Source organism: Cygnus olor, chromosome 2 (assembly GCF_009769625.2).
Source record: "Cygnus olor isolate bCygOlo1 chromosome 2, bCygOlo1.pri.v2, whole genome shotgun sequence".
NCBI lineage: Eukaryota > Metazoa > Chordata > Aves > Anseriformes > Anatidae > Cygnus > Cygnus olor.
This window is the reverse complement of record NC_049170.1, coordinates 59564401-59590581: the sequence shown is the minus strand read 5'-3', so window position 1 is coordinate 59590581 and position 26181 is coordinate 59564401. Positions and strand designations below refer to the sequence as shown.

Sequence of the window (26181 nt, the reverse complement as noted above, 5' to 3'; positions counted from 1 at the left end):
CCCATGTTTTGAAGATCAGTCCCAACCTTTGTGAAATGTTCAGCCAGTTCTTGCTCTCTTAACAGCTCACAAGTGAGACTACACCAAAATTAACAATTCCATACTCACTGCAGGGCCTGATGATACGTATTGGATACCAGGGGCCTCGTGCCACTTGGGGGAATAAAAATAAATAATGGATGCTTCTCTGAATCGCAAGACGTCACAGAGGAGTGACACTAGCAGAAGACTAGAATAACAGACAGGTAAATTGATCTCTTAAATTCCAGTGTTAAACTTACTGCACTGCACATAATACAATGTATTTGTGCATATACACACTTACATGTGATTTCTGTCTTCTTCTATAGTACGTCATGTCTTTTACAATCAAGACTAAATAGGGAGAGCATGAGAGGAATTTTATCTATGACAGTCTCTGGCTGAACACCCATGTACAAAGTAAATGCAGAAAAAGAAATGTATTTAGGTATCCTCAACTCCTTCAGATTTAAAAAAAAAGCCAACTGATCAAAACCAATAACAAAATATCACCAATATTCTTCCCTTTAAATATGAGGTGGAGAGAGGTCATTGGTATTGGTCATATTTTTAGGTTTTGTTATTTCAGCAGCAGTATGGGGATGTACTGCTGTGTTCGGAATGTTCACCTAAAGCATCCAGCACACTCTTACGCTGTAGGACAAAATAAATACACTTTTGGAAGCAGCATAGCTCTCCCCTTTAGAACTAGAGAAAACACAGAAAGCTAGAGCAAAAATCAGGACTGATGCTATCAAAATTTTCATACGTGCTGGTATGCACTCGCCTTCACTTCTCCCTGAGTCATCTTCTCTTAAGTTCAGGCTTCGGATAAAGCTGATTTGCATGCTTAACTCTGAGCATCCTTATCTTAGGCGCACTGGAACGACGAGAAGGTTTTGTGGTAACTGAATTTCATCTCTGCTGCAAGGAGGGTGAATCTCACTTCAAACTCAACATGACCCTTTGAGGTATACTACAGTGCATACCATCAGGCCTCACTAGGTTATCTGCAGCTGCTCTGTGCTGCTTTTCCCTTTGAATCATATACTATAAGATAAAAATAAATGAAACATGTTAAAAAGCACGCAGCTAAGTTGAAGGGACACAAATGTATGAGATCATGTAGGATTTTTGAAAGGATGACTGAAAGAGAACTCTTTTCAAGCATCTGGTTGCTATGATAAAAAGCAAGTAAGTTCTCCCTGTCCATTTGCTATGGATGTGACCTCATCGCAGGTACTTTAAGCAATCAACTCTGAAATGTAATTATGTTAGAAAACATGCACACTCAAATCTGGAGGTTCTGGAAGCACAGCCCAGATTTCCTGGGAAGTATGGTTGGAAAATGCAGGGGCAATATCACTTTCTTTATCTGGTGAAGTGGAGGTGACTTCAGATAAAGCCATGCTGGAAAGGCAGCATGGGACTGCAGCCCTGCTTCCTACCTGTCAGGATGAGTCCTTGGGACAGCCTTCAGGCCACGTCTCTCTCGTCCTTTCTTTCCACACAGTTTGCATTTCTAATTCACTCACAACTTTTCCAAAGCCATCTGCAAACAAGAATCATGGTGATATTAATAAGATATTACCCCGCAAAAACAGAGGCTTTCAGAGGTGGACCTCTGTTTTTGGCCAGCCAAGTCCCGTTGCTTTCATTAGGACTTCAGGGTACAAGAACAATATATTTTTTTCAAAGTTAAGCAAAAAAACAAGGTTCTTCAAGTTGTACCTCAAAACGTTAGAAGGTGCTAACACTAGTACTTCCACTAGGGTGGATGACTAAGCCGGAAACTGTGCTTGGCTAGCTGGCCACAGCTGCTTATGCACAAGTGGCAGGAGACAATGCACCACTGGCCTTCCTTCAGCAGCTGTTCATCATCTCCTCCAAGGTCCCAGCAGAAAACTGCTAATGAAAATAACATACCCAACCTCTGTTTAGGACTACAATATTCTAGGATGTTAGAAAAGCCTTGGAGATAATGAAGCCCAGAAGAAATACTTAGGATATTAAGAACACAATATGAACAACTCCGCATGCAGAGTATGCTTGCCAACGTGATTAGGCCCTTACCATCAAATTTTCAAATGCTGATGGATTAAATTGCCCATATAAAAGAAATTTGCAAATTTTAAGCACTGCAGAATGCACAGAATCAAGCACAGCATGTGTTTAAAAACCACACAGAAGTAGCATGCCATGTTTTTTCTCTCACAGTTTGTCTTCTAACACTCAAGCTTGCAAGAAATGTAAAACACAAAGCTGAATGTTGCGCTGTGCAAGAAAGGGTCTCACAGACTTCCTTCAGTAGTCTGCCAGGTATTTCCCATCTGAAAATAATGATAATTTTCCATACCTAAGGGTATGCGTACCTTATATAAATGTCAAATAACCACTCAACCTTGCCATAATTGGGCTTTGTCTACATTAGAGAAACTCCATATGTTGAGTTCTAGTCACCTCTGGTAGTGTGGCTATGTCAGGAAAGAGATATCAAGGACTGGATCCTTAATTTAGCCAAATATAAAAATTAAGCATAGTTTCACTTTAAAGAAATTCAGTTTTCAGCTGCATAAACTGAGATCATCTACGATGAGCAGATTTTGTTACATCTGGAGAAAGATTAATTCTCTGACACTGAACCCTGAATTTCTGTTTTGTTGAACTTATAACTGTTTAAAGATTCTTTCTAGTATAAACTTGAGATTGGCATATGAGTACTGTGGATTACCGTGTAAAGTCCCAGCTGGAGCGAGTCTCTGAATATATTGTGTAACTGACTCACACAGGAAGAAAAGGAGAACCTGGTAAAATACTTCATTCATTTATAAAATATGAGCTAAATTCTCATCTCTACCAGTGAGCAGCACCAAATTCAATACAGTCACCCAGGTATAACTGAAAGGAGAATTTGGCCACTTGTAGAAACAGTAAACCTAGAAATAATCTATTTGATTTATTATTTCTTAGCAAGATACAAAGTAAAGAATCCCTGTGTGTTTTTATGACTACAGATCTTCTTGCCCTTGACTTTTAAGAACAAAAAAAAAATACAGGAAACAAGAAGACAAGCAGAGTCTGTCTAAAAAAAAGTGAATAAAGGGTAGTTGTGTTCCCTTATAATAACTTCTGGGTTTGTATTGTAGTCTTTTAACTGTATCCACTTCATTAAACTGAAAAAAGATTGGAGGAAAACTATCAACAAAGGATCAAAGCAGCCAAAATTAAAAAGGCATTTCTGTCCTCTGTTCTACATAGGGACATATGATCCACCAGGTATAAAACAACATAATTCCATTGAGATGAAACAACCTGGACAAGTTTCTTTTAAATGGGAAATACTGTGAAGCACGATATGGGCCATAGCAATAAAGCTCACTATGGTGGTGATTTTCAGATCCCTACTCTACAGCCAGTTTGTGATCAATGAAGTAGTTTAAACAGCATGTGACTCTGCTGAGTTTTTCTTGGTTAGTATATAAACCTTACGCAAACCATAGTATTTATGAAGAACTGAGACTAAATACCAAGAACTACTGAGGGTGCAAGCCAGCAAGAAAAGATTGAAGTTACTCGTTTTCTGTTTCCCACGTGCGTTTTTGACCGAGGGCATAGGCTCCTTCAAAGGGTGCAACTGCCAAAGAGTGCCCCTCATGTGAATCAGTTGTTATGTCTAGCAGCATTCAGCTGCTTGTGGCTGGGCTCCAGGTCCCAGAGATAATTTTTAAGTTATGAAGTAGCTCAGTTGCCGATTCTCCCCAAATGAAGATAAGCTTCCTTAATGTTGCTCGTGTGACAATCTCATTCAATCAAAATGGGTTGTGGAGTATGTACATACATACATGCACACACACACACTATGTGTGTAGACACAATGCTACATATGTGTGTGCAAATAAAAACACACACACATACACAGCTCTGTAGGTACTTATGCCAGGTCTGAATTTGTGCAGGGTTTCCGTCCATGAAAAAGACATTCACGGTACATCTAAAAACCTCATTATTTTCCATAGTGATAGTGGTACAGAATTTCCAAGTATGAGATGATGCCACAGTTACTGCAGACTACTTGACATGGGGAAATTTTGGGGTTTCCCTGGTACTGAACAGAAATGCATCAAGATACATACAGAAAGGCAGCAGCCCAGTCATATAATATTCTGTTGTCCATTCAGTTCTTGATTAGCTGTTTTAAATCTGATACTAATTTAGCGATTCTTTCAGATATTTTACTTCTCAGTTCAACAGCCAAAATTAACATCCTTGTGAGCCAATACTCCAGCCACCCCCATGCCTACAGCAAGCATCACCTCATCCAGATGTTACTTGCCAAGAGCAGGCATAATACGTGTAGAATAGGGGTACATGTTGTATTTACCTTAATTTAATAATTAGTCTTCTAGATGACAGTGACCACATCTCAAACATTAATAGCCTCCATTGTGTGATCACCAGTATCAATCACAGCTGTTCCATAATGAATCTCATAAAAATATTCAATCATTGATGGAGAGGGCCTTTGAGATGCACAGAATGAGTTTCAGATGTTTGCAGAGCACTCTGAGGTAGGCTGCAGCTCACACAAGGGAAACTCTACCAGGTGTTTGCAGTTTCATGCCTGCTGCATAAGTAATGTAACCCATAAAAAGGATTTTTTTTTTTCCTCCCTCAGAGCAACTCAGCCAGAGGAAGCAGAACAAATAAGAAGATAAAGAAGCACTTTTGGAAACGGAAGTCTTGACCAACAAGGGTGAAATTCACCTTAGTATTATAGCATCTGATCAGGAAAGGCTAAAAGATGTTTTGGTTCGGGAAGACTTTAAGTGTTTTAGAGGTACAAGATGTACAAAGAATGTTTTCACAAAGAGTCTGAAGGTTGAAAAATATAATATGTATGACTTTGTGTCTGAAATATTAAGTTTTTCACAAAGTTTTGTGAACTATTTACTATCTCCCATCTTGCACACAATATCTTAAATGTAAATAAACACATCTAAACTTCCATCCCGCTGGCCCTGGTGTCTCAAGCTATGTTTCATGTTATTGTTTCCCCCTTAAATGCTTCCTTCTGTTGAAATATAGTGTACAAAACCCTGACTACTTGATCTATACTACACAGTGGGACAACTGTCTCAGGTTTAAAGACAACATTTAGGGTATATGTTAGACTTCTATACTGTTACACAGAGGGTGAGTGGCTTTTAAGGCACAATAGGGCAGGGATCTAGAAAGTTTCATCAATAATCCCTTCTAGGAATTAGAACTTAGTCCTCTGAAAGGAAGCTATGTTGTAGTCCTGTGCTCTGATTTCACACTGCAGAGATTGCTTTCAGGCCATACATGATCACACTTTATACAAGTCTTCTTTCCCTCAAATGCTACTTTTTATGTGATTACTCCATGACTCTGACAAGGAATTTTACCTCTGCCTCAGTATATTTGTATCACTGTAGGCACAGGATCCATTTAATCTGTGCTTCTAGACACGACAACCAGTGTAACTCACAAACCAGCTAACTCGCTCACTCCTCTGTCTGCAAAATGCCGCCATTACACAGGAGGCCTTGCTCAGGTGGAAGCTGCCTGTGAGTCCTCCCACTACTCACAAGGGGGGAAGGGAGGAACTGACAACACAGAAGGCCAAACCCCAAAAAGAAAATCCCATCAGAGAAGACTGTCTTGTAGAAGTTTCCATTGGCAAACCAAGATACCTAAAAAGCAGCTTTCTGGGGTAAGGGAAAGCATCTATTTCCAGAGACAGGTGAGGACAGAAAACTGGAACAGATGAGGGAATAAGAAAGCCAACCAACAATTTTTTGAGCCTCAAAAGTTCAGCTGGGCATCGGAGACCTCTGCTGCATTCAAACGTGCACATCCCTAACTACAGAGGCCCTGTCGGAGTGGCCATGCAGAGCACCACTGGGACGTCGGTCAGACCTGCTCCTTTGATGTCCTGCCCAGCTCCAGCGTAGCCTTGAGCAGTCTGAGGCCTAAGGACAGCCTTAATTTGTGGCAGCTGGACACAGTCATCGAGGCACCATATGGCACCATATGGCAGCTGGGAGAAGCCAAATTGGGCCGCTGCCTTCCCCTGCCCTGGGATACCCTTGGCAGTGCCGGGAGAGAAGCTCTGCCCCATGGAGATGCCTCCCCGGCCCTGTGTAGCTCCAGCACTGGGTCCTGCAAGGCATCTCACGTGGCCTGAAAAGGGTTTGGTGTTAATCTGCCTCCAAATGTGTGCCTGGGCACATCCTCCATTTTCCAGAGTGACTACAGCCTCAGCATGCTCCGGAGAAAACTCCCCTCGAGCCTGGCCCTGCTCAGTTCCCCCCCGTGGCTGACCCAGCCCACAGAGTTAAATATCCTTATATATTACACCAGGAGCGAGACCTCTGCACCAAGCCCATCATTTCTGCACTGCTGTGGTTGCAGCCACTGGGGCGCCCTCCCATATTGTGCCCTGGGTGACAGCAGCTCCCGAGGTCATGTCTTGGGTGAAGCACTGCAGATTTGAGAGCTAAATACTGCAAAGGCATCTGGTTTCAATAAAACAGGAAACTGGGCCAAGTTCGGTCTACACAAGTTTTTTTCCAGGTACAGCTTTGACATCTTATCTCAGCAGCATCTTAGCTTTCGTACCCTTGCACTAAAAGTCAAATAAGTAAGTGTATGCACCTTCAGCTTATGTGGCAATCATCTTAAAATACATTAACATATTATCTTCACAGATGAGCCAGTAAGAATACTAAAATTATGAATGACAGGCAAGAATAAATCACAATATGTCATTCTCAACATCCTTTTGGCTCTTTTTTTTGTATTGCAAGATCCAGAGGAGTTTTTTTTTTGACAATAAAAATCTATACATAACTTAAGACAACAGCAGCAAAACAAAAAGGGAAAATGTCTATCCAAATCTCGGTTGTGAAAACAGGTTTTTCTATACAGTTCAGTCTTAAAATCAAGTCAGTCTACCTCTCCAAAGGGACAGACATAAAAACAACTTTATTTGTGGCTTCAGACACGTTTAGCAATACTCTGGACCAGCTTTAACCATTAGGTAATGCAAGATTCAAAAACCGTCACCTCTTTCATAAACCCAGTTTGTAAACCTTCAACTGAATAGTGAATTCACGTATTTCGTGGAAGCAGAACGCAAGAAATAGAAGTTTAAAACATTCTTATACTCAATGACTTGATCAGAATGTGTATTCTTTTTAGGACTAAAGTCTATACAAAAGTGGTTAGGAGGTAGCTGTTCAGCCTGACAACAAAACTCAGCTTCCATTTTCATTCATTTCTTGCCTTCCTCCTCAAACATCATTTGGATGACAAGCATGATGTGCGAAATTAACTTATTTTAATTGTTCAGCTCACTCCTTTTTATTGTTTACTAGACTTCAAAATATCACATTTTTTAACTTTAAATGAGAACAGGCTTTTCTCAGTGAAAAAAAAAAAAAAAAACACACACACACCCTATTAGATATCAGAGAGTCAGTGTGAGTTGCAAACAAGGGGAGAAATCCTTCAGCTCATCACTTGTACTTTTGATCTCAATAATTCGGGTAGCTCTCCCTCAGAAGTTTGTGCAGACCCCCAGGATATTTCCCTTGCAGTGTTTGCCTAGTTATTGCTCTACAAAGCAATGACCAGGGCTCCTTACAGGCGGGGAAAGTTCTCTGGTGAGCTTCAAGATCTTCTGCTGCAGACATTTGCTATCACAGAGCCTAACCCTCATTTTTTGTGAGATGTGTGACAATGTGAAATAGAGAATGTATTTGGTGCCAAAGATATTATGTCACTGAAAAGCAACTGAATCCTTTCCTTCACCAGTCGTCAGTCAGTCTGTACCCTGTGGTCTGAAGCTGCAAGGGCAGGTACTAAGTCTTGTAGCTGCAGTGACACGAAACTTCAGGTATTACTCAGCACTGAGAGCTAGGCAAACAAAAGCTGAGAGTAACGTATGCACCAGACCCAGCTCCAAAAACCACCACAGTAATTAACCTTTGCTTCACTCCACTGTTCTGGCTAGAGCCATAAACCCATCAGAGCCAAGCATGGGGTCTGCCCCTCCCCAAGTGGACCGGGAGAGGCTGCGACCATCCAGCACTAGGAAAGAGGTGGTGGGATCAGGGAAAATGGTTCTGGTAGAAAAACAATGCAGGGCAAGGATGGGCTTGCCTCGGTAGGACAATGAAAGACTTACTGTGTATTACTGTAATGAGACTTTGTTGACAGATTAGTTTGGTGCTGTTGAACCGCAGGCACTCTCTGTCTCCCTGTGTCTCCAGTGCTTTTTGTTGTATTCCACCTCAAGGTTTCCCTTTTGGGAGGTGGGGAGAGGATGGGGCAGAGATGCAGGAGGAGGGCAGTCTGCCATATCTACCCTTCATTAGCAGGAATGTCATCAGAGGACAAGTTGGGGTGCAGGAATTTGGGAATCTAGCATGGCTGAGCTGCAGTGATCAGTTGTGCACAGGGCACACCAGGACTGTAGCAGAAAACTCCCCTGGGTCCTCCACAGAACCAGCACTAAGGCAGATGAAGCAACGGGCAGCACCTTTGTGGGAACTCTGCTGGATTAGACCAGCCAACACACTGTCCACCAGGAAAAACATGCTCCATGCAAACGTTCAGATGCTGCTGTGATTTGTATTGGTGCAAACTAGAGCCATGTAATGGAAAACAAATGGCAGGGCTCTGTATTTATAATGGTGTACCTTAGGTCAGGATGAGATCCGGCCTTTTTTCTACCTGAAAAGGTAGAAAGAGAAAAACATGCACACAGCAGTATGTGACGACAGGATGGAGTGTTTCTAAACAAAATAAGATAGCAAGAGGATATACTGCACCTGGATAATTTATCAGCAACTTTAGAACTAATAAAGTGGAAATGGTTAAATTAAATTATATTTTAGTGCTCTTTCTGGTCTGCTTGAGTATCATGAATATTATCATCAGAGATTGATAATTTGGATATCTTGGCAGAACAGAAGTACACAGTCCCCAGAAAGTGTTAGATTGTATCAGCGTGGAAATCCCACTAAAAGGAAATTTCAAAGATCTCCACACAGATCCTTAACTGCTTCTGTGGCAGTTACGGTGCTCCCTTCTTCAAGATTATGTTTTGTTATTTCATTTTTTAAAAAAATATCTCTGGTAATAATTAACAAAGGCTCGTATCTGAAGAAATTATCTCATTTGCCTGTTAGGTAGGAGGAGATCAAAACTTTGCACCGTGACAGTCCCAGGGGACACAGGGTGGCAGCTCCACTGCTCCACAGCTCCTCATCAAGCTAATTCACAGTGTCACAGGCAGCAGGATCCCGCAGGTGCTAAATACAGCCTTGACTGGGCGCTTGGTGACCGAGCCCATCCTCAACAGATTTTCCTGAACAACATTACTGAGGAGGGGAGTGTACGAACAGTGTTCAAAGTGACTGCTGTTTCATTAAACCAAACAGTTAATACAACAGCCCACTCACCAATCAGAATGACTAAAAGCAAAGATGCTACAAGGCTCCTTGTGTGTCTTACACTAGGTAATTTACTATTCTTCCAGAGGTAGATTTCTTATTCCTGTTGTAAAAGGTGGCAAATAGGAGAAGATTTTCAGAATTTCATTCTTAAGCATTAATAATTATACAGTGAGCGAGAGCGAATGTAGCGGGGTGGGGTGGGGGGAAGCCAAGTCCTCAAAATAGACATTTTTTCCAAGCCACAAATGTCATTTCAGATTTCCTTATCCATAAACTTTTAATAAGCATTCTGAACTGAATCGCCAGCACTGATGTTGCAAATTTCTGCCAGATTTCTTGTGCAAATTTTACTCAACTTTTAGTCTACCAAAATCATACTCGCTTCAGTTGGAGTTTTATTGGCACAGGAAGTGAATGAAAAACCTGAGCAAGAACTTTGGAATGTGGCTGAGATATTATATGTCTTTGCATGTGTGTTTATTCATTTTTAAACATTATTATTTATACCCTCTGGAAGCAAGAGAAAAAGGGGATGTACTATAGGTTAGTTTAACAAAACAACAACGATTTGCATTGCTACTGACAACTATCTTCACTCTCCAGCGCTGAGAAGTGCCAGATGGCGAATTTGGAACGGTTAGCAGCAGAAAATGCGACCATCCCAGGTTCAGAGAGTCTCTGAAAGGAGGATTTGGAAACTGGAACTCCACATAAGGATACAATCCAGAAGCAGATCTAACTTTAATTGAAGAGGTGGCTGTGGGTAGCGTGCAGTGCATTAAAAGTGCTTTAAGGTCTCTGTTCTATTATTTGTCTCCATTCAGCTTCTGAAGAGGGAGGAAAAATCTCTCCTGAATATATATATATATATATACAGGGAATTTTGAAGGAGACGCTGACTTAACACAGAAGTCAGCTTAATAAATACGAGTACATATCACTGCATGCAGGGCCCTGGAGCAGAGTTCAAATTCAATGTTTTTGGGAAAGGCTCAGCGAGTATACTGGCTATATATGCTGCCAAAGCAAGCATTTTCCAATGACAGGTGCTACCTGGTGGGATTTCACACCTGCACATTTTAACAGAAGAGTGAAAGGGTATCACACGAGCAGTTCAGCTGGGACAACCACAGCAGGAAGACAACGTATGAGCCTGGCTCGAGATCGGATCCTTGTTTCTTTTTTCTTAACAGATTTGACATGGAAAGAAGACAAAAGCAATGGTGTGTCATACTGATGTCCCATAACTTTGGAAACCTAGCTAGTTATCTGGGAGCCCTCTGTTTCCTCTAACAAGAAATGTGAAAGACTGACATAGGAACTGTGTGAGTCACCCCATCTTAAGATGCTTGCCTAAAACACACTGGGTATTTACCACCTTTTAGGGAGCACAGTTTTCTTGACTACACTCAGTGCCTGAACAGCCAGCCTTAGGTGAGATTCGAGTGCCTAAACAATTGCATCACATCATCTTAGGCACCCTAGGGTGTCCCTCCTGGCCTCTTACTGCCTCTCTAGAAGGGCACAAGTCTACTGAGATCCTCTGCGACTGGCTCTGTCTTTTAGAAGAAGACTTACATTACGTTTGCCAGTCCTATCCAAAAGTCCTGAACAATTTGGTGACATCTAATACACTGCCAGGTACCTGAATAGCTCCCCTAGCTGCGAAGCAATTACCAGGTAAAACCAAATCCATTTTGTGTCATTAAAACATCTTTGCATTGGAGGAAAGACAGCGAGACATAACACATCCCAGCAAAGGCCCATTGAACACGCGACACTCTCTCCAACTGTGGTAGTTAAATGGATGCTTAGGGAAGAGAAAGAATGAGACAAGCATATATGAAACTTCCCATTAGTAATCTCCTACTCTCCAACTATTTGGAGCTCAGAAGTTCTTGATTAAGATGAGGCGCCTGTGTATTAATAATCCTCACTGGGTTTCTCTTCCAAGAATATGTTCAGTCTGCCCTTGAACTCACACTGACTTTTACCAAAAACAGAAGCAAAAAAAGACAAACATCCTGCCTTTGCCAACCACCTAGCTGTACAGAAATGCATCCAAAAATAGAGAAAGTCCTCAAAGACCATGCTACCATTACTGGAATACTGAAAGATAAACAGAGTGAGAGAGAAGGAATAATTTCAGAAAATTTTCTGCTAAAAAATATTTTGGGACGGATTACAGGTAAAGTTCATAAGCATCCCCTCATTCCCAGATGATCCCATGAAGGCAGATCCAGAAGACCTAAGACTATGCTAATACCTAGTCAGGAAAATACTGGCCTTTTGTCAAATTCTGAAGTACTATAAGCAGTTATATGAAGATTTTTTTAATCTATGTTACGCAATAAAAAGAGGTTTTTGCAGTATGAATGGAAAATCTTGTTCCTTAAATAACCTGTATGCTTCCTTGCTAATCTGTTAGTAAAAAAAACCCACACCTTAAATGTCATTTTGCATCATTGGTCTCTACAGTTGCACATTCTGCTTCTCTTCTTTTCTTCTGTTGATCCTAAAAATAAAATGCATTCTTCTAAACCTCGTGCATGACTATAAATTTTACAAGCACATTTCTATCTTTAATGTTTCATATGCTCATTCATTAATTAAATTTAGATATTAAAGTATTTTGAACAAATATATTTCATAGAATATAAATGCCTGTTTATAAGAACAGAAATGTAAATACCAGGATAGGTGAAGATGTTGGTATGTTGTAAAATCCTATGCAGAAAGTACATTTGAATGAAGGGTGGGAGAACAAGTTAGTAGTGTAAAGCTAAACATAGCACAGGAAAGGCAATTATTTCAAAACCACATGTAATAAACTAAGGAAACTCATGATGATTCTGGCAACAAGCTACAGAAAAGTGCAAAGGTAGAGAAATTAAGCAACCTATGCCTGACACTGATATCAGGGGACAATGTTTTTTTCTTTTTTCTTTTTCTTTTTTTGATATCACCAAAGGACAGAATTCACACCAGCAGGAATATAAATATTGCAAAAGAAGATGGTAAATGAATTACTTGGACAGAAAATGCAACATAGGAGTCCTACTAAGGAACTGATATTTAACTTTCACTTTGAGATATAGTTGAAGATGTACAAGGCCTATAGTAAATTACAGCACCTCTCCTGAGGCTGCTGTTGCAAGTAATATTAAAAACTTTATTTCAAGCACTATTGGGCCAGACTTTGAGGTCATGAACAGTTGTGCAAAGCCAAAATAGCTTCTCTGGCACCTCTGGACTTACTCTCTGAGCTCCAGGGGCGCAGTGAGGATGAGGCATGTGCCCAGGGTTCCACAGGACCAGGTTTCAGCTCTCTGGTGCCAAGGACATCAGAGGACACTGAACAGAGTAGCAGTAGGAACCGGAGAGACGTTGGTGGATGTTTTCGTAAGTTTACTGAGTTCAGGAGAGGTCTCTGAGGAAAAGGAGTATGACTAATGCATAATGCCATAACTTTAAAAGTGAACCTATAGAGACATAGTAGGAAACTACACACTAGTCAGTTTGACATGAGTTGTGAGCAAAAGCCTTTGAAACTCTTTTAAGAGTCAAAAGGGAGAACATTTGGAAAAGCACAGATTAACTGCAAATAGCCAGCATGGCTTCAGGAAGAAGAGGTCACCATGGCTCACTAGCAAAGGGGAATTCTTCACGGATGTTACTGCTGGGCTAGGCAAGGGGCTACGGCGCAGCATCGCTGGGGCTGGGAGTTTGTCAAAGCCATCTGACTAGCTCTACAGTGGTAATTAATGGGCAAGGCATGGAGCTGATGGAACTGGAGGGGGCTCAGCACATTTGGACTGAGTATGGGCTAAAGGAGAGATTACAAAAGATGACCCAAAATGGAAAATTTTAAAGCTGAAAAGTAAAAGAGGGATACAGAGAGCACTGCAGGAATGTCAGCTGGCTTGAAGGAAAAATAAATAAATAAATAAATAAGGGGAAAAATGTGAAAGGAAGGCTTGTTATTGATTCAGCAGATGGTAACCAAGATCACCACTTCACTTTCCTTAAAATGCACAGAAGTGATATGGGATAGCACCAGGTTGCCAAGGATTTCAAAGTCATCGGCAAATAACAAGCCCCTCAATGCACTGTAAGTCAGGTAAGGATCACTATGGCCTTTTTTACAAGAGGGAAAACAGAAGCACCACAATATTAGTGGCTTGCCCAAGTTCACACCTCCTACTTCAGCTCTCCTGCACGTCAGCAGCACTCGCAGGAGAAAGGCAAAATCTGGGAGCAAGATCCTGGCAGGTAAATCAAAGGGAAAATATTCTTTCCATGTCTTGTTTTAAAAGAAACGTGCTTCAAATTTTGGGGGCAGACCTCATGAGATGAGGGAAGGATCCTGATTGATGCTCCCTGGGGATATGTCCATTGAGGCCTACCTCTGTGCCCTCCCTTATGAGATCCACAGGGCCGGGGGGCTCTCAGGCACCCGAAGGAGAATTGGGGTGACTTCTTCCAGGACCTCCCTTGCAGCAAGAAAGTTTTCAAAAATCACCAACCCTTATCTCCCAGTAGAAAAATATTACATCTACCTGAGCTTTCAAAGGTGCAGTTGGAAATAATGTCACAGCACAATTCCGCCTCACCAGATTGCCAGTCAGGAAACTCAACCGAAAGCCATCCACAGCACTCAGAAACGTCCTGGGGGAAGGCCCACATACACTTATTGCTATTATTACCGTATTGCTGACAGCAATAAAAATAATAAAAACCCCTTTGGTTCTATTAGCAGCCCTCCGCTGTCACTGCATGCCACGATTCCCAGCTGCCGCCGCATGGACACCAGCTCCAGGAGCCATGTCAGGGGTAGGTGCAGCACGTGGCTGTGGCCTGGTGAGGGAGATCTTTTTTGTGGAGAAGTCTGGGTTCCTAAGGCCCAGGTCTGTCCCCTGGGACAGACCACGATCCTGGAGCACTGTCCTGCCGCCACCAGGCCACCGGCTCTGTCCTGGGCACGGAGAGGCTGGGGCCGCCCAGCTGCCCGTGCTGCTAAACCTCCCCTCGGAGCAATGAATCACTGAGACACAGATTTCACTCTGAAACCTTTTCCAGACTTCTCCAGCTGTCGACAGGAACTGTAAAGGCCAGGACTTTCCTCTCTGACTGCCTGTGGGTTTCGAAGCCTCTTTTTCCTTTCCTTTTCTGGTGCTTCTTTCCCCTGTCTTACATATTCTAATTAGCTTTCCTGGAGGAGTTTTACAAGATGAAGATAAGAAGAAGCTTATCCTAGGCAGTTGTTTGTCTTCACATTTTCCTTCAGAAAAAAAAAGAAAAAAAAAAGAAAAAGAAAGAAAAAAAGGACTCTCAAGGTCTGAGTTTCATATCTGAACCATTATTTGAGGGGCCAGAGGACAGAAATGCTCTGGGCGGTCAAGCAGGGAACTTTAGAAGGAATGCATCTGAAATGCAATATAACAAATATTTGTAGGGATTTTTGAGGAATTCCAGCACACCCCCACCCCACCTTTTTTATTAGCTTCACCAGCGTTTGATGAGGCAGATACATTCTCCTAGCGACTGACAAAAGTCCCTTTTACACCATTTTTTAAGAAGGAAATTATGTGGCTGCAGGACTGCATTACCCCACAAGAGAGGAGTTTTTTGAGCCATGGGCTGACATTTACTTTTCCCAGCCTTACTTTTTGGGAAGAGAAATATTTTATTTCCTTCAACAACTAGCTTTTGGAGTCAGCTGAGTGTAGCTGGGAGACAGCACAGTAAGTACTGGTAAGCTACAGGATAATTTTTTTAATAAAAGATTGTAACCTGTCTCTCTCCTTTGACAGATATTCCATCACTTACCAGCTCTATATCCTCTGAGTCTGATTTCATAGTCCATAGCTTGGCCCACAAATTGCCAGAACTGCACTCGGCTTCAACTTTGTTCATTCATCACCATCCCAGTTGTAGTGTCATGATGGAGACCACATCTGCACACCTCACTGAAGGCTTTTGAGCTTAGAATAAACTGTGGATCTCCCTCCCACAGCATGCTGTATGGGTTAAAATATCAAAGGGTTTTAAAATGCAATTAAACAAAGTAACAGAAGTCCACAAGGGGCTATTAAACAGGAAGATATAGACCTAACCTCTAGCTCAAAAAGTGCCAGGCTGCAAACTGCCAGAAAGGACAGAGAAATATTGGACAAGCATCTCTCTGAGATAGCCCTATTTTTATGCTGAGGTAGCCTTTTTGGTTCAGCAATGATGCGGTGTCCACTAAAGAGCTAAGTAGCCTAGCAGATGTTGAATGCAAATTTGAGCCCCATGAGGAGGAAGCCATTTTTCACAACACTGAACTACATACAGCACATATATTTTATTCTGCATGTCCCTGTTGTCTCCTTTTTTTTTTTTTTAATCTGTTCAACTGGTATTCAGTTTATAGAAATCACCACAAGAAGAAGAGAAAAAGCAAGCACAGGATGCAACAAAAGGACTACAGCATCTGCCTAGGAGGTGTCTAGGTGCAAATCTGCAGATTTAGAGAAGGTTTCCATATGTGGAGGAATGGGAGATCTAGGAGGAGATTTGAAGATGGATCAGGGCTTGGATGTAAGAGAATTTGGAAGTTGAGAATGGGGTTTAGAAGGGATGGGGCTGTTGAAGAAAGGTGGATATTTGATTGTTGGGAGGGAGGATAATGAAGGAATGAGGGATCACATGGGCACCGTTTCCCCTCTGTCCACATGGGCATCTCTAATCATGGTCATCTTTCTGAAGGGAAGAAGACTAAGTTTCCCTCTTCCTATCTTCTCTCTCTCTCACTCGCACATACGCAGATAAATGCACATGCCTCTGACTGTCCAGCATGTATTCCACATCTCGTTTTTACTCCTGGGAACAGAGTATCACATTTTTATTCTATTGATAGAGTTTGGGAGAGTAAGAATGTAGTCACTTTCAGTGATGATCCTGACACCTTCAAAACGCTGATTTTTGAACAGCTTCCAACCCAGGAGAAGAAATACAGATGATATGGCTCTTTCTTCATCCCACTCATCCCATCTCACACCCTTAATGAGGGGAATGCATATTTGATTCTCTCTGCTGCTTCTTAACTAACAGGTAAAGTCTTCAGTCTCTTCAGAAGAGATCCTGAGATTCCAGACTGTGTATCTGGGAAGGCTCCATCAGAGGTTATGTTCTGGACACCGCATCCCAGAAGATAACCAATGAATCTGGACTGTGTTGTGTCTCCTGGGAAACAGACCTGCAGCAGTTTTGGGGTAAGTAGCAAGAAGAACAGAATTTTTCAAAGATGTCACAGGAAAAGATACTTGCCTAACGCAGAATAATTACAGACAAACACTTTTTCCATATAAATAATATGAACCAAAGTACTTTCTTTTCATTGTTATGGATTTTGTAAAAGATTCATGTTTTTATAAAGGAAAAGAAAAAAAAAAGTTAGGAAAGTTTTATGAAGTACTATATATTTACTGGGATTGCTTTCTTGCATGTCCTTCCTTAGAGGGAGAGGAAACTATTATATTTTTGTAGCTCAGGAAAAAATATGGGGTATATACTTTGAGATATTTGCTATGAATGTAAGGTCACTATCCATTTTTCATTACATACAATACATATATACACACAAACACATTTTGCTTGTCCTTGTAGTACATGCATTTCTACCAAATCTATAGCAAAATAGAACCCAAATGCCTTGAAACACAAGAAAAAAGCCAAAGCTGGAAACTGTTCCAAACCACACCTGAGCCAAAAACCTACATCCAAACTGTCCCTGAAACATTAGGAACTAAATAGTTTGGGCCCATTTCCACTGCTATGAAATCTATCCTTTATTATTAGCTGCCATACAGGTGCTTTAATTTCTGTCCAAGTCTCCCGTGGACAAAGCAGACAACTAATGTGGTAAGTTCTGTGTAAGATTCTCCTCTCCTTGTTGTTAAGCCTCTTTCCTGTGCACTGCTGACATAATGCCATTTAATTAACACATGACCCTGCCGTTTTTTTTAATTTTTTTTTTTATTTTCAAGAAAATGGATGTGAGGTAACAGCTTTGTAGGAAGTAGATGCATAGTTTTGACCACATAATATTTTTTCCAGAATCAAAGCAATAGATTTTCATGGGTTGTATTTTGGGGGTTTGGGTTTTGGCATGTTTCTTTTTGACTCAGACAAAATCTTTTCGTCACCATTACTGGAAGAGGTGAGGGTCTAATTGACCTCTCAATAATTGGGAAGTATAGGAAAGGAATAAAGGGAATCAATATAGCACTGAATATTCATAATACAGAATGCAGTTCTGGTCTGTCTGTCCTTTCCTCTCCATGTCCCTCCACAACCTCAGAAAAGGAGTCAGCAAACAAAGAACGCTGAGGATGGTCAGAAATATGGAGTGGCTTCCAGACAAAGAGGGATTCGATGGGTGACAATTCTTCATACCTGAGGCAAGATGACTGTGAGAGGGTTTGATGGAAACCAATGAAGTAATGAACAGTGTGTTTAACTGCTGTTCTCTGGTTATTACAATAAAAAGAGAGTCACCCACTGAAATTGGCCAGTGAAGGCACTTAATAATAATAATAATAATAACAATAATAATAATGCAAAGAAAGCAAAGCAGAGGAAGTGCATTCTATTTTACAGCAACTTATACCAAATTCCTTATGTTGGGGCATCCACTGTGCCCTTATTTGCCTCTCTTCTTTCACAAAAAGTTTTTCTTCTTGTTCTACATTGTTTTCTACACATTGAGTCTATTTCTGATTTTTTCCCTGCCTGGGGACTGTGGCTCTCTTCTCCTACCTCTGTGTTGCCTTGCTGTTTGTGAAGGATTGTCTTGCTTCACACCCTGCTTCACACCCTGCTTCAAACTACGGTTCCCACCAAACCATCAGCTATGCTTTATTCAAGAACACTGTGCATGATTTTTAAAAGACCATCTCTAGGTCTTCCACATATTGCTCTAGGTATTTCCTAGGGTTTTCAGAGTGATCACTGAAGTTTGCCACACTGTTGAGCTTGAGCCCTAATGACTCTGCTGGGTGATTCTCACACTCTTCTGACAGCCCCTCCACTTCCTCTCAGTTTTAAGCTTTCATGAATTTGCCCCAAATAACCTCCATTTTGTTACTTTCATACCTGGAGAGAAGTGCATCCAAACATGCAGCTGCTGAGTGCACAGTTGGGCACGCTGGCATTGTTACAGGATAGAATTAGTCTGTTCAGGACAGCAGGCAGAAGGGAGATTTAGGGGAGAAAGGTGGAGACAATTTAAGTGCATATATCAAGCCTTGCACTGCTGACCACTCAGGTGGAAATACCTGGCAGGACTGCACACAGAACTGGAACAGTATTCATCCATTTTCCACACAAGCTTTATTCTTGCTTTCATATAGGTGGTAAGTAAGACGGAATTAACCAAATCAAAAAGGAAGGCTTTGGAAGTCTTTGGCATGGTCTCTGTGCTATAGATTTTTCAATTCTTGTATGTCCTTCACAGTATTTTTAAAGACTTTCCCAATCCATCTGGCTGGTGCAACTTGGAAAGAGGGTTGCCAAAAGGAAGAAGTAAGTATGTGGATGATAAATATTCATGGTGCATGAAATAAGAAAAGAAACTGTTCCCTCAGAGAGAAAAAGAAAGAATAATGCCTAAGTTATGGGAGATATTAGTGAATACTGTAGTGCTGGCAAGAACATGTCAAGAATTGGTGCACATATGCTATTAATAACCTTTTAGATATCATCCTTTTTTTGTTGCACAAATAGGTTTACAATCTGATTTTTAACTAGCTCAGCAGAGATGAAGAACATGGTACAGTATGAGGAAAGGCAAATGTTTCCAATTCCTCCACTACAAAGGCATAATAATATCCCTAAAACAAGGCATTTCCCACTCCTTTATCCATAGCTTCTCTACCATAACAAGTCTCCCACATTGGCTCACGTTGCAGATGTGCCAGACTCAAAATCACACATCAAGTACTTAACTTCTATGAGTTTGAAGGTGTGGATTATTGGGTAGTACCTCTCCTTATAACCAAACAAATTAATCCCGGAGATTCAAACTCTCTTATGATCCACATATGCATTTGACATGTGAATCCTCCCAAATACCATGCCTTTGTTGTAGGCACTAGTGGCCTAAGTTATGGTACGGTACCAACCAAATCATCAGGTGCACAGAATTTATACGCTGTAATTTAATGGCACAGAGATCTGCCAGGAGAGACTGGGTGAAAACAGTTAGAGACCAAACTATGTTTAGAGTTAAAAACGCAGGAAATACAAAGCGAGTGCCCACATCAAAGTATCTGTGACTACTCCAAATGGCATTTGCACTTTCAGGCTCCCACAGTATTATTTGCTTTAGCATTTGTGGTTGATCTGCAGTCGGACCAAGCAATATACTTTAGGAGTGCATCTGAGGAGATAATCTGGGAAAACAATGCTTTTCTGCTCTGTTTCCTGAACAGCACTATCATCAAAACTTTCTGAAATCAAAAACAAAAACACAGCAAAGCACAAAGGGGTCACATCCCGGTCAGGCTGGGACCTGGAGAGTGGCGTTCGCTGCTCTCCCTCCAACCAACACTTTCCTGCACCTTCTCCAAATTAGTCACCATACAAATCTTTCATGACCTAAATGAGGTGCTGAAGAAATAAAAATTAAGATAAAACAACGGAGATGAAGTTGGAGGACTTAAGATGGGGTCAAAGCTGATTTACAAATTGGAGTTTCGCAAAAAAAACCCAATTAAATTTCACCTGATACGTATGAAGTGACACCAGATTTTCACCTTGTCCTGGGTCTCCTCCATGGCAGTATCAACGATGGGCACTTCAGGATGGGACATCTGAGTCACCAGTAAATGTGTCATTAAGTATCTGAAGAACAGCCTCATGCTCCTCCTTGCAGATATATGCAAAGAACGGGATACATTTGCAAGGCACATAGTACTGCAATATCTAAGCCAAGCCCATTTTTGCACATTTTTCATTGGCTCTTCCAAGTCCTGCCCAGATTGTTTAGAACTAAGGCTCGAAGAACCTTCTTCTAAAGGAAAGCTTAGAATTCATTATCATTCTTAGCCTTCTCAAGATCATACCTGCCCTGTGATGGGGAACGGAAATGCTCACCGCAGAGGATGAAGGATCTCTGCAGCAGCAGCAATTTCATTATTCACAGGTACAGCCACAGGCACACAGAACCTCAAATGAAGGACACCACTGAAATAACACAGGCAATTCACTGCCACAAACAAATGCATGAAGCATGAGACCTGAAATTCATTTAGAGTATTATTTTCACAATGTTTTGTAACCTTCTGTCTGTACTATGTGGTTTTGATCTGTTTTGTTCTGTACTACAAAGCATATTCTTAAGATACAATAACCTTTTGTAGAATTATTTCCTGAATTAACTGTAGGAAATTTTGCTGGGGCCACTAACACCCCCAAAATTGTAAAGAACTTTAAAGTTTGATCTTCTAGTGCCTATACATCATCTTGTCATTTTTACCCATACAGAGTGTGTGTAGACTGCTACCAGACCAGAACAACAACAAAACGCTCAAGCAGGAGTTCCCAGGTGCCAAAGCAGAAGCAGAGTCTGTCATCTTCTCAGTATTACATGTATTGAGTCAGTCTCCTCTGCTTTTCAAAAAAACACCACAACCAAAACAACAACAACATCAAAAACACTGTGGCTGAGACTGCCCTGCTCTGTCATGATTTTCCATCTTATTTCGGCTCCTCAGGGTAGAAAAGAACCAAAGCCTCTGTGTTTAACTGCCGTATCCAATTCTGAAATGCAGAAAAACTTCCAGAGGATAATAATTCACTGAGGACTGATTCATTCATTTTATGCCTCTTGGGTTATGTTCTTAACTGGTGTAAGTGAATGAGCCAAGCATCCGCTGAACTCATCCTAGGTCTGCCTGTCAGCTGACAGCAGGGCTCCTGGACTTCCTGTTCATGTCACTGTCTTCTGCATTTTGTTGCTGAAAAAGAGCAAGCATGCACCTCTCTGCTATTTTGTATACTACTCCCAGAGACCATACTGTCTTTTTTTCCCAGTGAAACCAACCCTCTGTCTTAGTGGTGACACAGAAGCCGAGCTCTCAGTAGATGGCAAATCTGAGATGAGTGGGCCCTCCTGGGGCACTGTTCTTCAGATAATGGCTTCCAGGCAGCCCCAGGCACAGATTTGTGACAGGGCTATGGAGGGATGAAGGTCCTTAGGTGTGCTCTTTCTCTTTGGGTAAATGGGAGCACCCCACACAACGATCAGGTTCTGTATTCCCTCCCCATACAAGAGTGCTTCTTTCTCCATATGCTATTAATATTTCCTTCCCCAAAATTTGTCCTGCTTTCACAGGATCACAAACTACATAATGAGCTAGTAATATTTTCCATGTTATTTTTCCTTCTATTCCTAAAGCAAAAGCATTCACTGTTATTGGTTTGGTTTTCTTTTTGAACTACCTTTTTGTATTGTGTGCACATCATTACTGATTTGTTGACATTAAAGCTATTTTTTTCTAAAAGAAAGTAACTGCATCAAGCATAGAAATACATAACATTTCTGTAAATAAAGATGTTATTGCAAAACATCTAGCAACTACCAAAAATTTGTCCAAACAAATTTTAATTCATTTTTCAATGCATGTCTAAGAACTAATGACAACCCAAGGATAATCAATGAATTGAACACTACATCTCAGATAGTGTGTTGGGCACCTAACTCATGGGATGCTGTACCTGTTGACTGATTAAGATCCATAAAAAGTTTCTACTCAAAAGGAATTTAACTCTTACATTTGATTCTGAAATATCCAGGCATGTTTATACAATCAAACTTCTTCCCTTAGTGATACCTCAATGGCACACAATAACGGGATAAAAAAAGGTTGAATCAAAACTCATTTTTATTGTGATGAAAGATGTTTTCAAAGGCAGGTTTACGCTACTCAGCCTCTTGTTGCTGGCTCAACAATCAACAGTTGCTACTATACAAAAATCTTCTTCCAAGGAACTTTATTTTGCACTTTAACATGTTGCTATGAATCCATATTGTACAGATGTGTTAGGTTTGGTGTATTATATGAATTTGGAGATTACCAGATTATACCAGAGAACACCAGTGTCCAATCTCCACAGGTTGTTGTACTCAGACCTCCAGATGAACACGAAAGAGGCAAGTAGGCAAGATAGGCAAGGCCAGTAGGCAAGGACAGAGTGGTCTCTTTCACTAGGATGAATGTCTTCCTAACACTGAATAAATACTGGCATGAAAGAGTATCTTTCCTGTATTTTGTATTCTCACAATCCAATTCCTTTTTTAGCTTCCTTAGAGGCCTACAAGCCCTTTGACACAAGTCAAGTATTGGCCAAGCAGAGTAAGTTTCGGTTAGCAGCATGCAGTCAGCTTTGCATTTCACCATATGTTTATCTGTGCACAATCAGCATATTCACTTCTGAGCACTGCATCCTAAGAGATGTCTCATTCCAGGAAACATTGTAGGAAGCAGAAAGAAAAACAAAAAGATTCTTACTGGAGAAAACCATCACAAAAAAATGGAAGACAGATGGATCTGACCAGCAGACCCTTGGGCTTCAACCAGACCAGTTATCTTTTGAAGACCTCACTGATGGGGCAACACCACAGCTAATCTCAGCTCCGTGCACCAACTCCATTATTTACCGAAATCCCAACCAGCTCGCCTCCCAGACAGAGAGGAGCCAGCTGGGTTACAAGGTCTCGCATCTTCTGCACATTCCTTCAGGTGAAAAACGTCAACAATTTTTATTTAGTTCCTTAAACTAAGCATTTTGTATGGTAAGTTTTTATATGCACACATGTTTAGGTGTTAAATAAGTTTTTCCTTCAGTTATGGATTTTAGTTTCCTTCCTCTTTCTTCATTTCCTTCTCTAGTTATCCTAGGCGTTCTCCTTGAATATGCTGCTTTTCTTATGTCTATGTTTTTAAAATAATTTCTAACCAGAAATGAATGAGCTACTCCTGTGAAGCCTGTCTTGTTGATTTGTACAATACTACAGTTAGTTAATCAAAACACTTGTCAAAAAAACGCATTTTCGTTGATATTTTTGAAAAAGAACATACATTTTTGTATTTCACAGGGAGAATTTGTACATTTGTATCATTTCCAGTCCAGGATTTAAAAACAAACAAACTAAAAAAATGCAGATTGTGGCAAATGAAAAAATCAACCTTACCATAGTGTCCCTTATTATTTTAGTAAACCGTAACCTAGCTCAAAAACTTCAGGACCTTTGGACTTTACAAATGCTTGAAAACTTAAAGTAGATAAAGGTTGCCAATGGAAAGAGTATTTTTGTTTTAGTGAAGCCTAAAATGTCTTGTGATTTTTATTCATCTGAAGATTTTAAACGATGACAGAATCCGCAATTCAAATATTTATATATTAGTCACAAATAGTCCAACATGTTTTCTCAGAGTCATATAAATCCCCCATGCATTCAGGTCATTCTCATGATCCATCTTACCCAGTTTTATTAGACAAACACTCAGAACCTTTAGGTTATTTCATTCTTATGCTAACAGCAGCTAAAAAGCAAAGATGTAACAATGCACACAAAAACTTTGTGGGACATATATAATGTCAAAGATCACAAAGAGATCAGCAATGGCAGAAGAAACCATCTGGCAGCCAGAATTTGTAAACTGCTAAATGTATTATTTATTTTTATTACCATAGGGTATTAATCAAGACTACAGATTATTACTTATTCGTTTAGTGTCAGTGCCATTCTTGGCAGTGGGTAACGCTAAGTAAAGGTAGTTTCTATCATAAAAGAAAGCAATCTAAAAAACAGACACATGAAGGACAAAACACACCAGGAAACCCAGAGATGTGGATCGGCAGCTTTTAAAATATTTGATTAATACACTCATTTCTTCTGAGTACTGCTGTTATTAATGAGTTAGTGCAAAGAGCCGTAATCAGGATCTGTGGACCATTTGCTAGGTGCTCTGGAAACACACACAAAGTCATCAAGGGAAAACTAATGGAGACAGGAGTGAGAGCTGGAAATAAATGGGGTGTTGAGGCCAGACTCATTATTAGTGTTACTGAGAGGGCAACATGAGGAGACATGATGTGAGACGAGATCTCAGACATCCGTTAGTGTTTCCTCATTTTCCCCAGAGGAACAGCAACACCAGACAAGGAAGAATAAATGGAGAAAGAAAGAGAAGAAACGACAGGGGAGACTTGTATCTAACATGGCTAAAGAGCACCTCGTTTGCTCCTCCTGCTTCCCAGCAGACACATTTCCAGCCTCTCCTGGTCCTGTGCTACTTCAGCTGCAGCAGCCAGGTAAGCCTGGCCCACACGCTTACCGTTATCAAGCCAGTATCAAGTCTGACAATGGTTTTGATAAGCAGGTTGTTCTCTCTTCCCATTGCCAGAGAAGAAAGAGTTGTGCCAAGACAGAAGTTAAGGATTAGGATTAGACCTAATATAGGCAGTGTCTGCGGGTGTGCTCAGCTGCTATCTCAGTCTACGGATCCCTCAGTCCTGAGCTTTAAACCCAGGCTTGCTCCTTAAAACTGTACTTTTGCACAGCCTCCATAGTAGCTGTCAAGCCAGAGGAGAGCAGGTGGGTGCACAACTCACGTCTGTGCCTGGATGGGCCCCACAATTTCCTTGTGCCTGCCTTGCAGGGCTCACCTGGGCAGCAGTGGAGGTGATCACCTACCATGTTCTGCTGGTAGGTGAGTGCTGTGCCTGCAAGGGACGCTGACAGACAGGGCCCTGGGATGATTGTGGGGAGCATCTCTCCTTCAGTTTCAAAAGAAAGTGGTTCGGTGTCTCCGAGAAGAGAAAGATTTCAGACTCTGGAGCCTGGTTCATATGGCACCCAGCATCTCTGAATAAGCTCTCTCTTTTTCCTTGGAGAAAGCTCCAAACACACTGCTTGCTCACAGCAGGGGCTGCTTGGGATCACAACCTAATTCTTCCCGTTCACAAAAGGACAACAGCCCTGAAGAGGATGAGCTCCTGAAAACTAAGCAGTACAAAACCCAATGTTCCTGTCCTTAGCTCCCCTTTCTTTTTTTCCTTTCCACTCTTTCCATGGCTTTTGCTAGGAATTTCAGTGAGACTCATTTCATTAGAGGTCTTCTAACTTGATCTTTTAAAGACAGTGAATCTTTCTATACATCTGTGACTAGACGCATCTGCATCCAAGGCATATTGCCAGTTACAACACGGAGCCCAGCTGTGATCTAGCCCCTTGGTGTAAATCAGCAGTAATTACATGATATGGAAATTCCATGACATCGAATTGCTCTAGCACAAAATGGACAGAAGACGTAGCACTCTTAAGCAGGCTCATCTTTGCCAGTTTTCTCCCTCTATATATCCACTATCCACCTGCATAAGAGCTACAAGAGCTGCAGATCTTCCAGGTAAGTGCTGGAGCCCAAGGATTGTTCCCCCCCAGCACGATGCAAGGTGTGCCCTTTGCCTGAGCTTGGAGTAACTGCTTTGCACACTTGACATCACCAAATGCAAGTTCTCTGGATACAGAAACAGTCACATTTGCCTTCTTTCTGGCATTTTGCTAAGAATCTGGTATTGCCAAACAAAGAAATGCACGAATTTCACAGACAATGGATGTCTGGCC

At 41.2% G+C, this 26181-nt stretch overlaps 1 long non-coding RNA gene across 1 annotated transcript; it reads right to left on the bottom strand.

The window, feature by feature from the left end:
• Positions 1-690: 690 nt before the first annotated feature.
• Positions 691-14535, bottom strand: LOC121066212. Its single transcript, XR_005817589.1, has 3 exons — positions 14434-14535; positions 1011-1573; positions 691-901 (listed from the first exon to the last, which is right to left on the bottom strand). It is a non-coding gene; the product is annotated as an uncharacterized LOC121066212 (long non-coding RNA).
• Positions 14536-26181: the final 11646 nt, after the last annotated feature.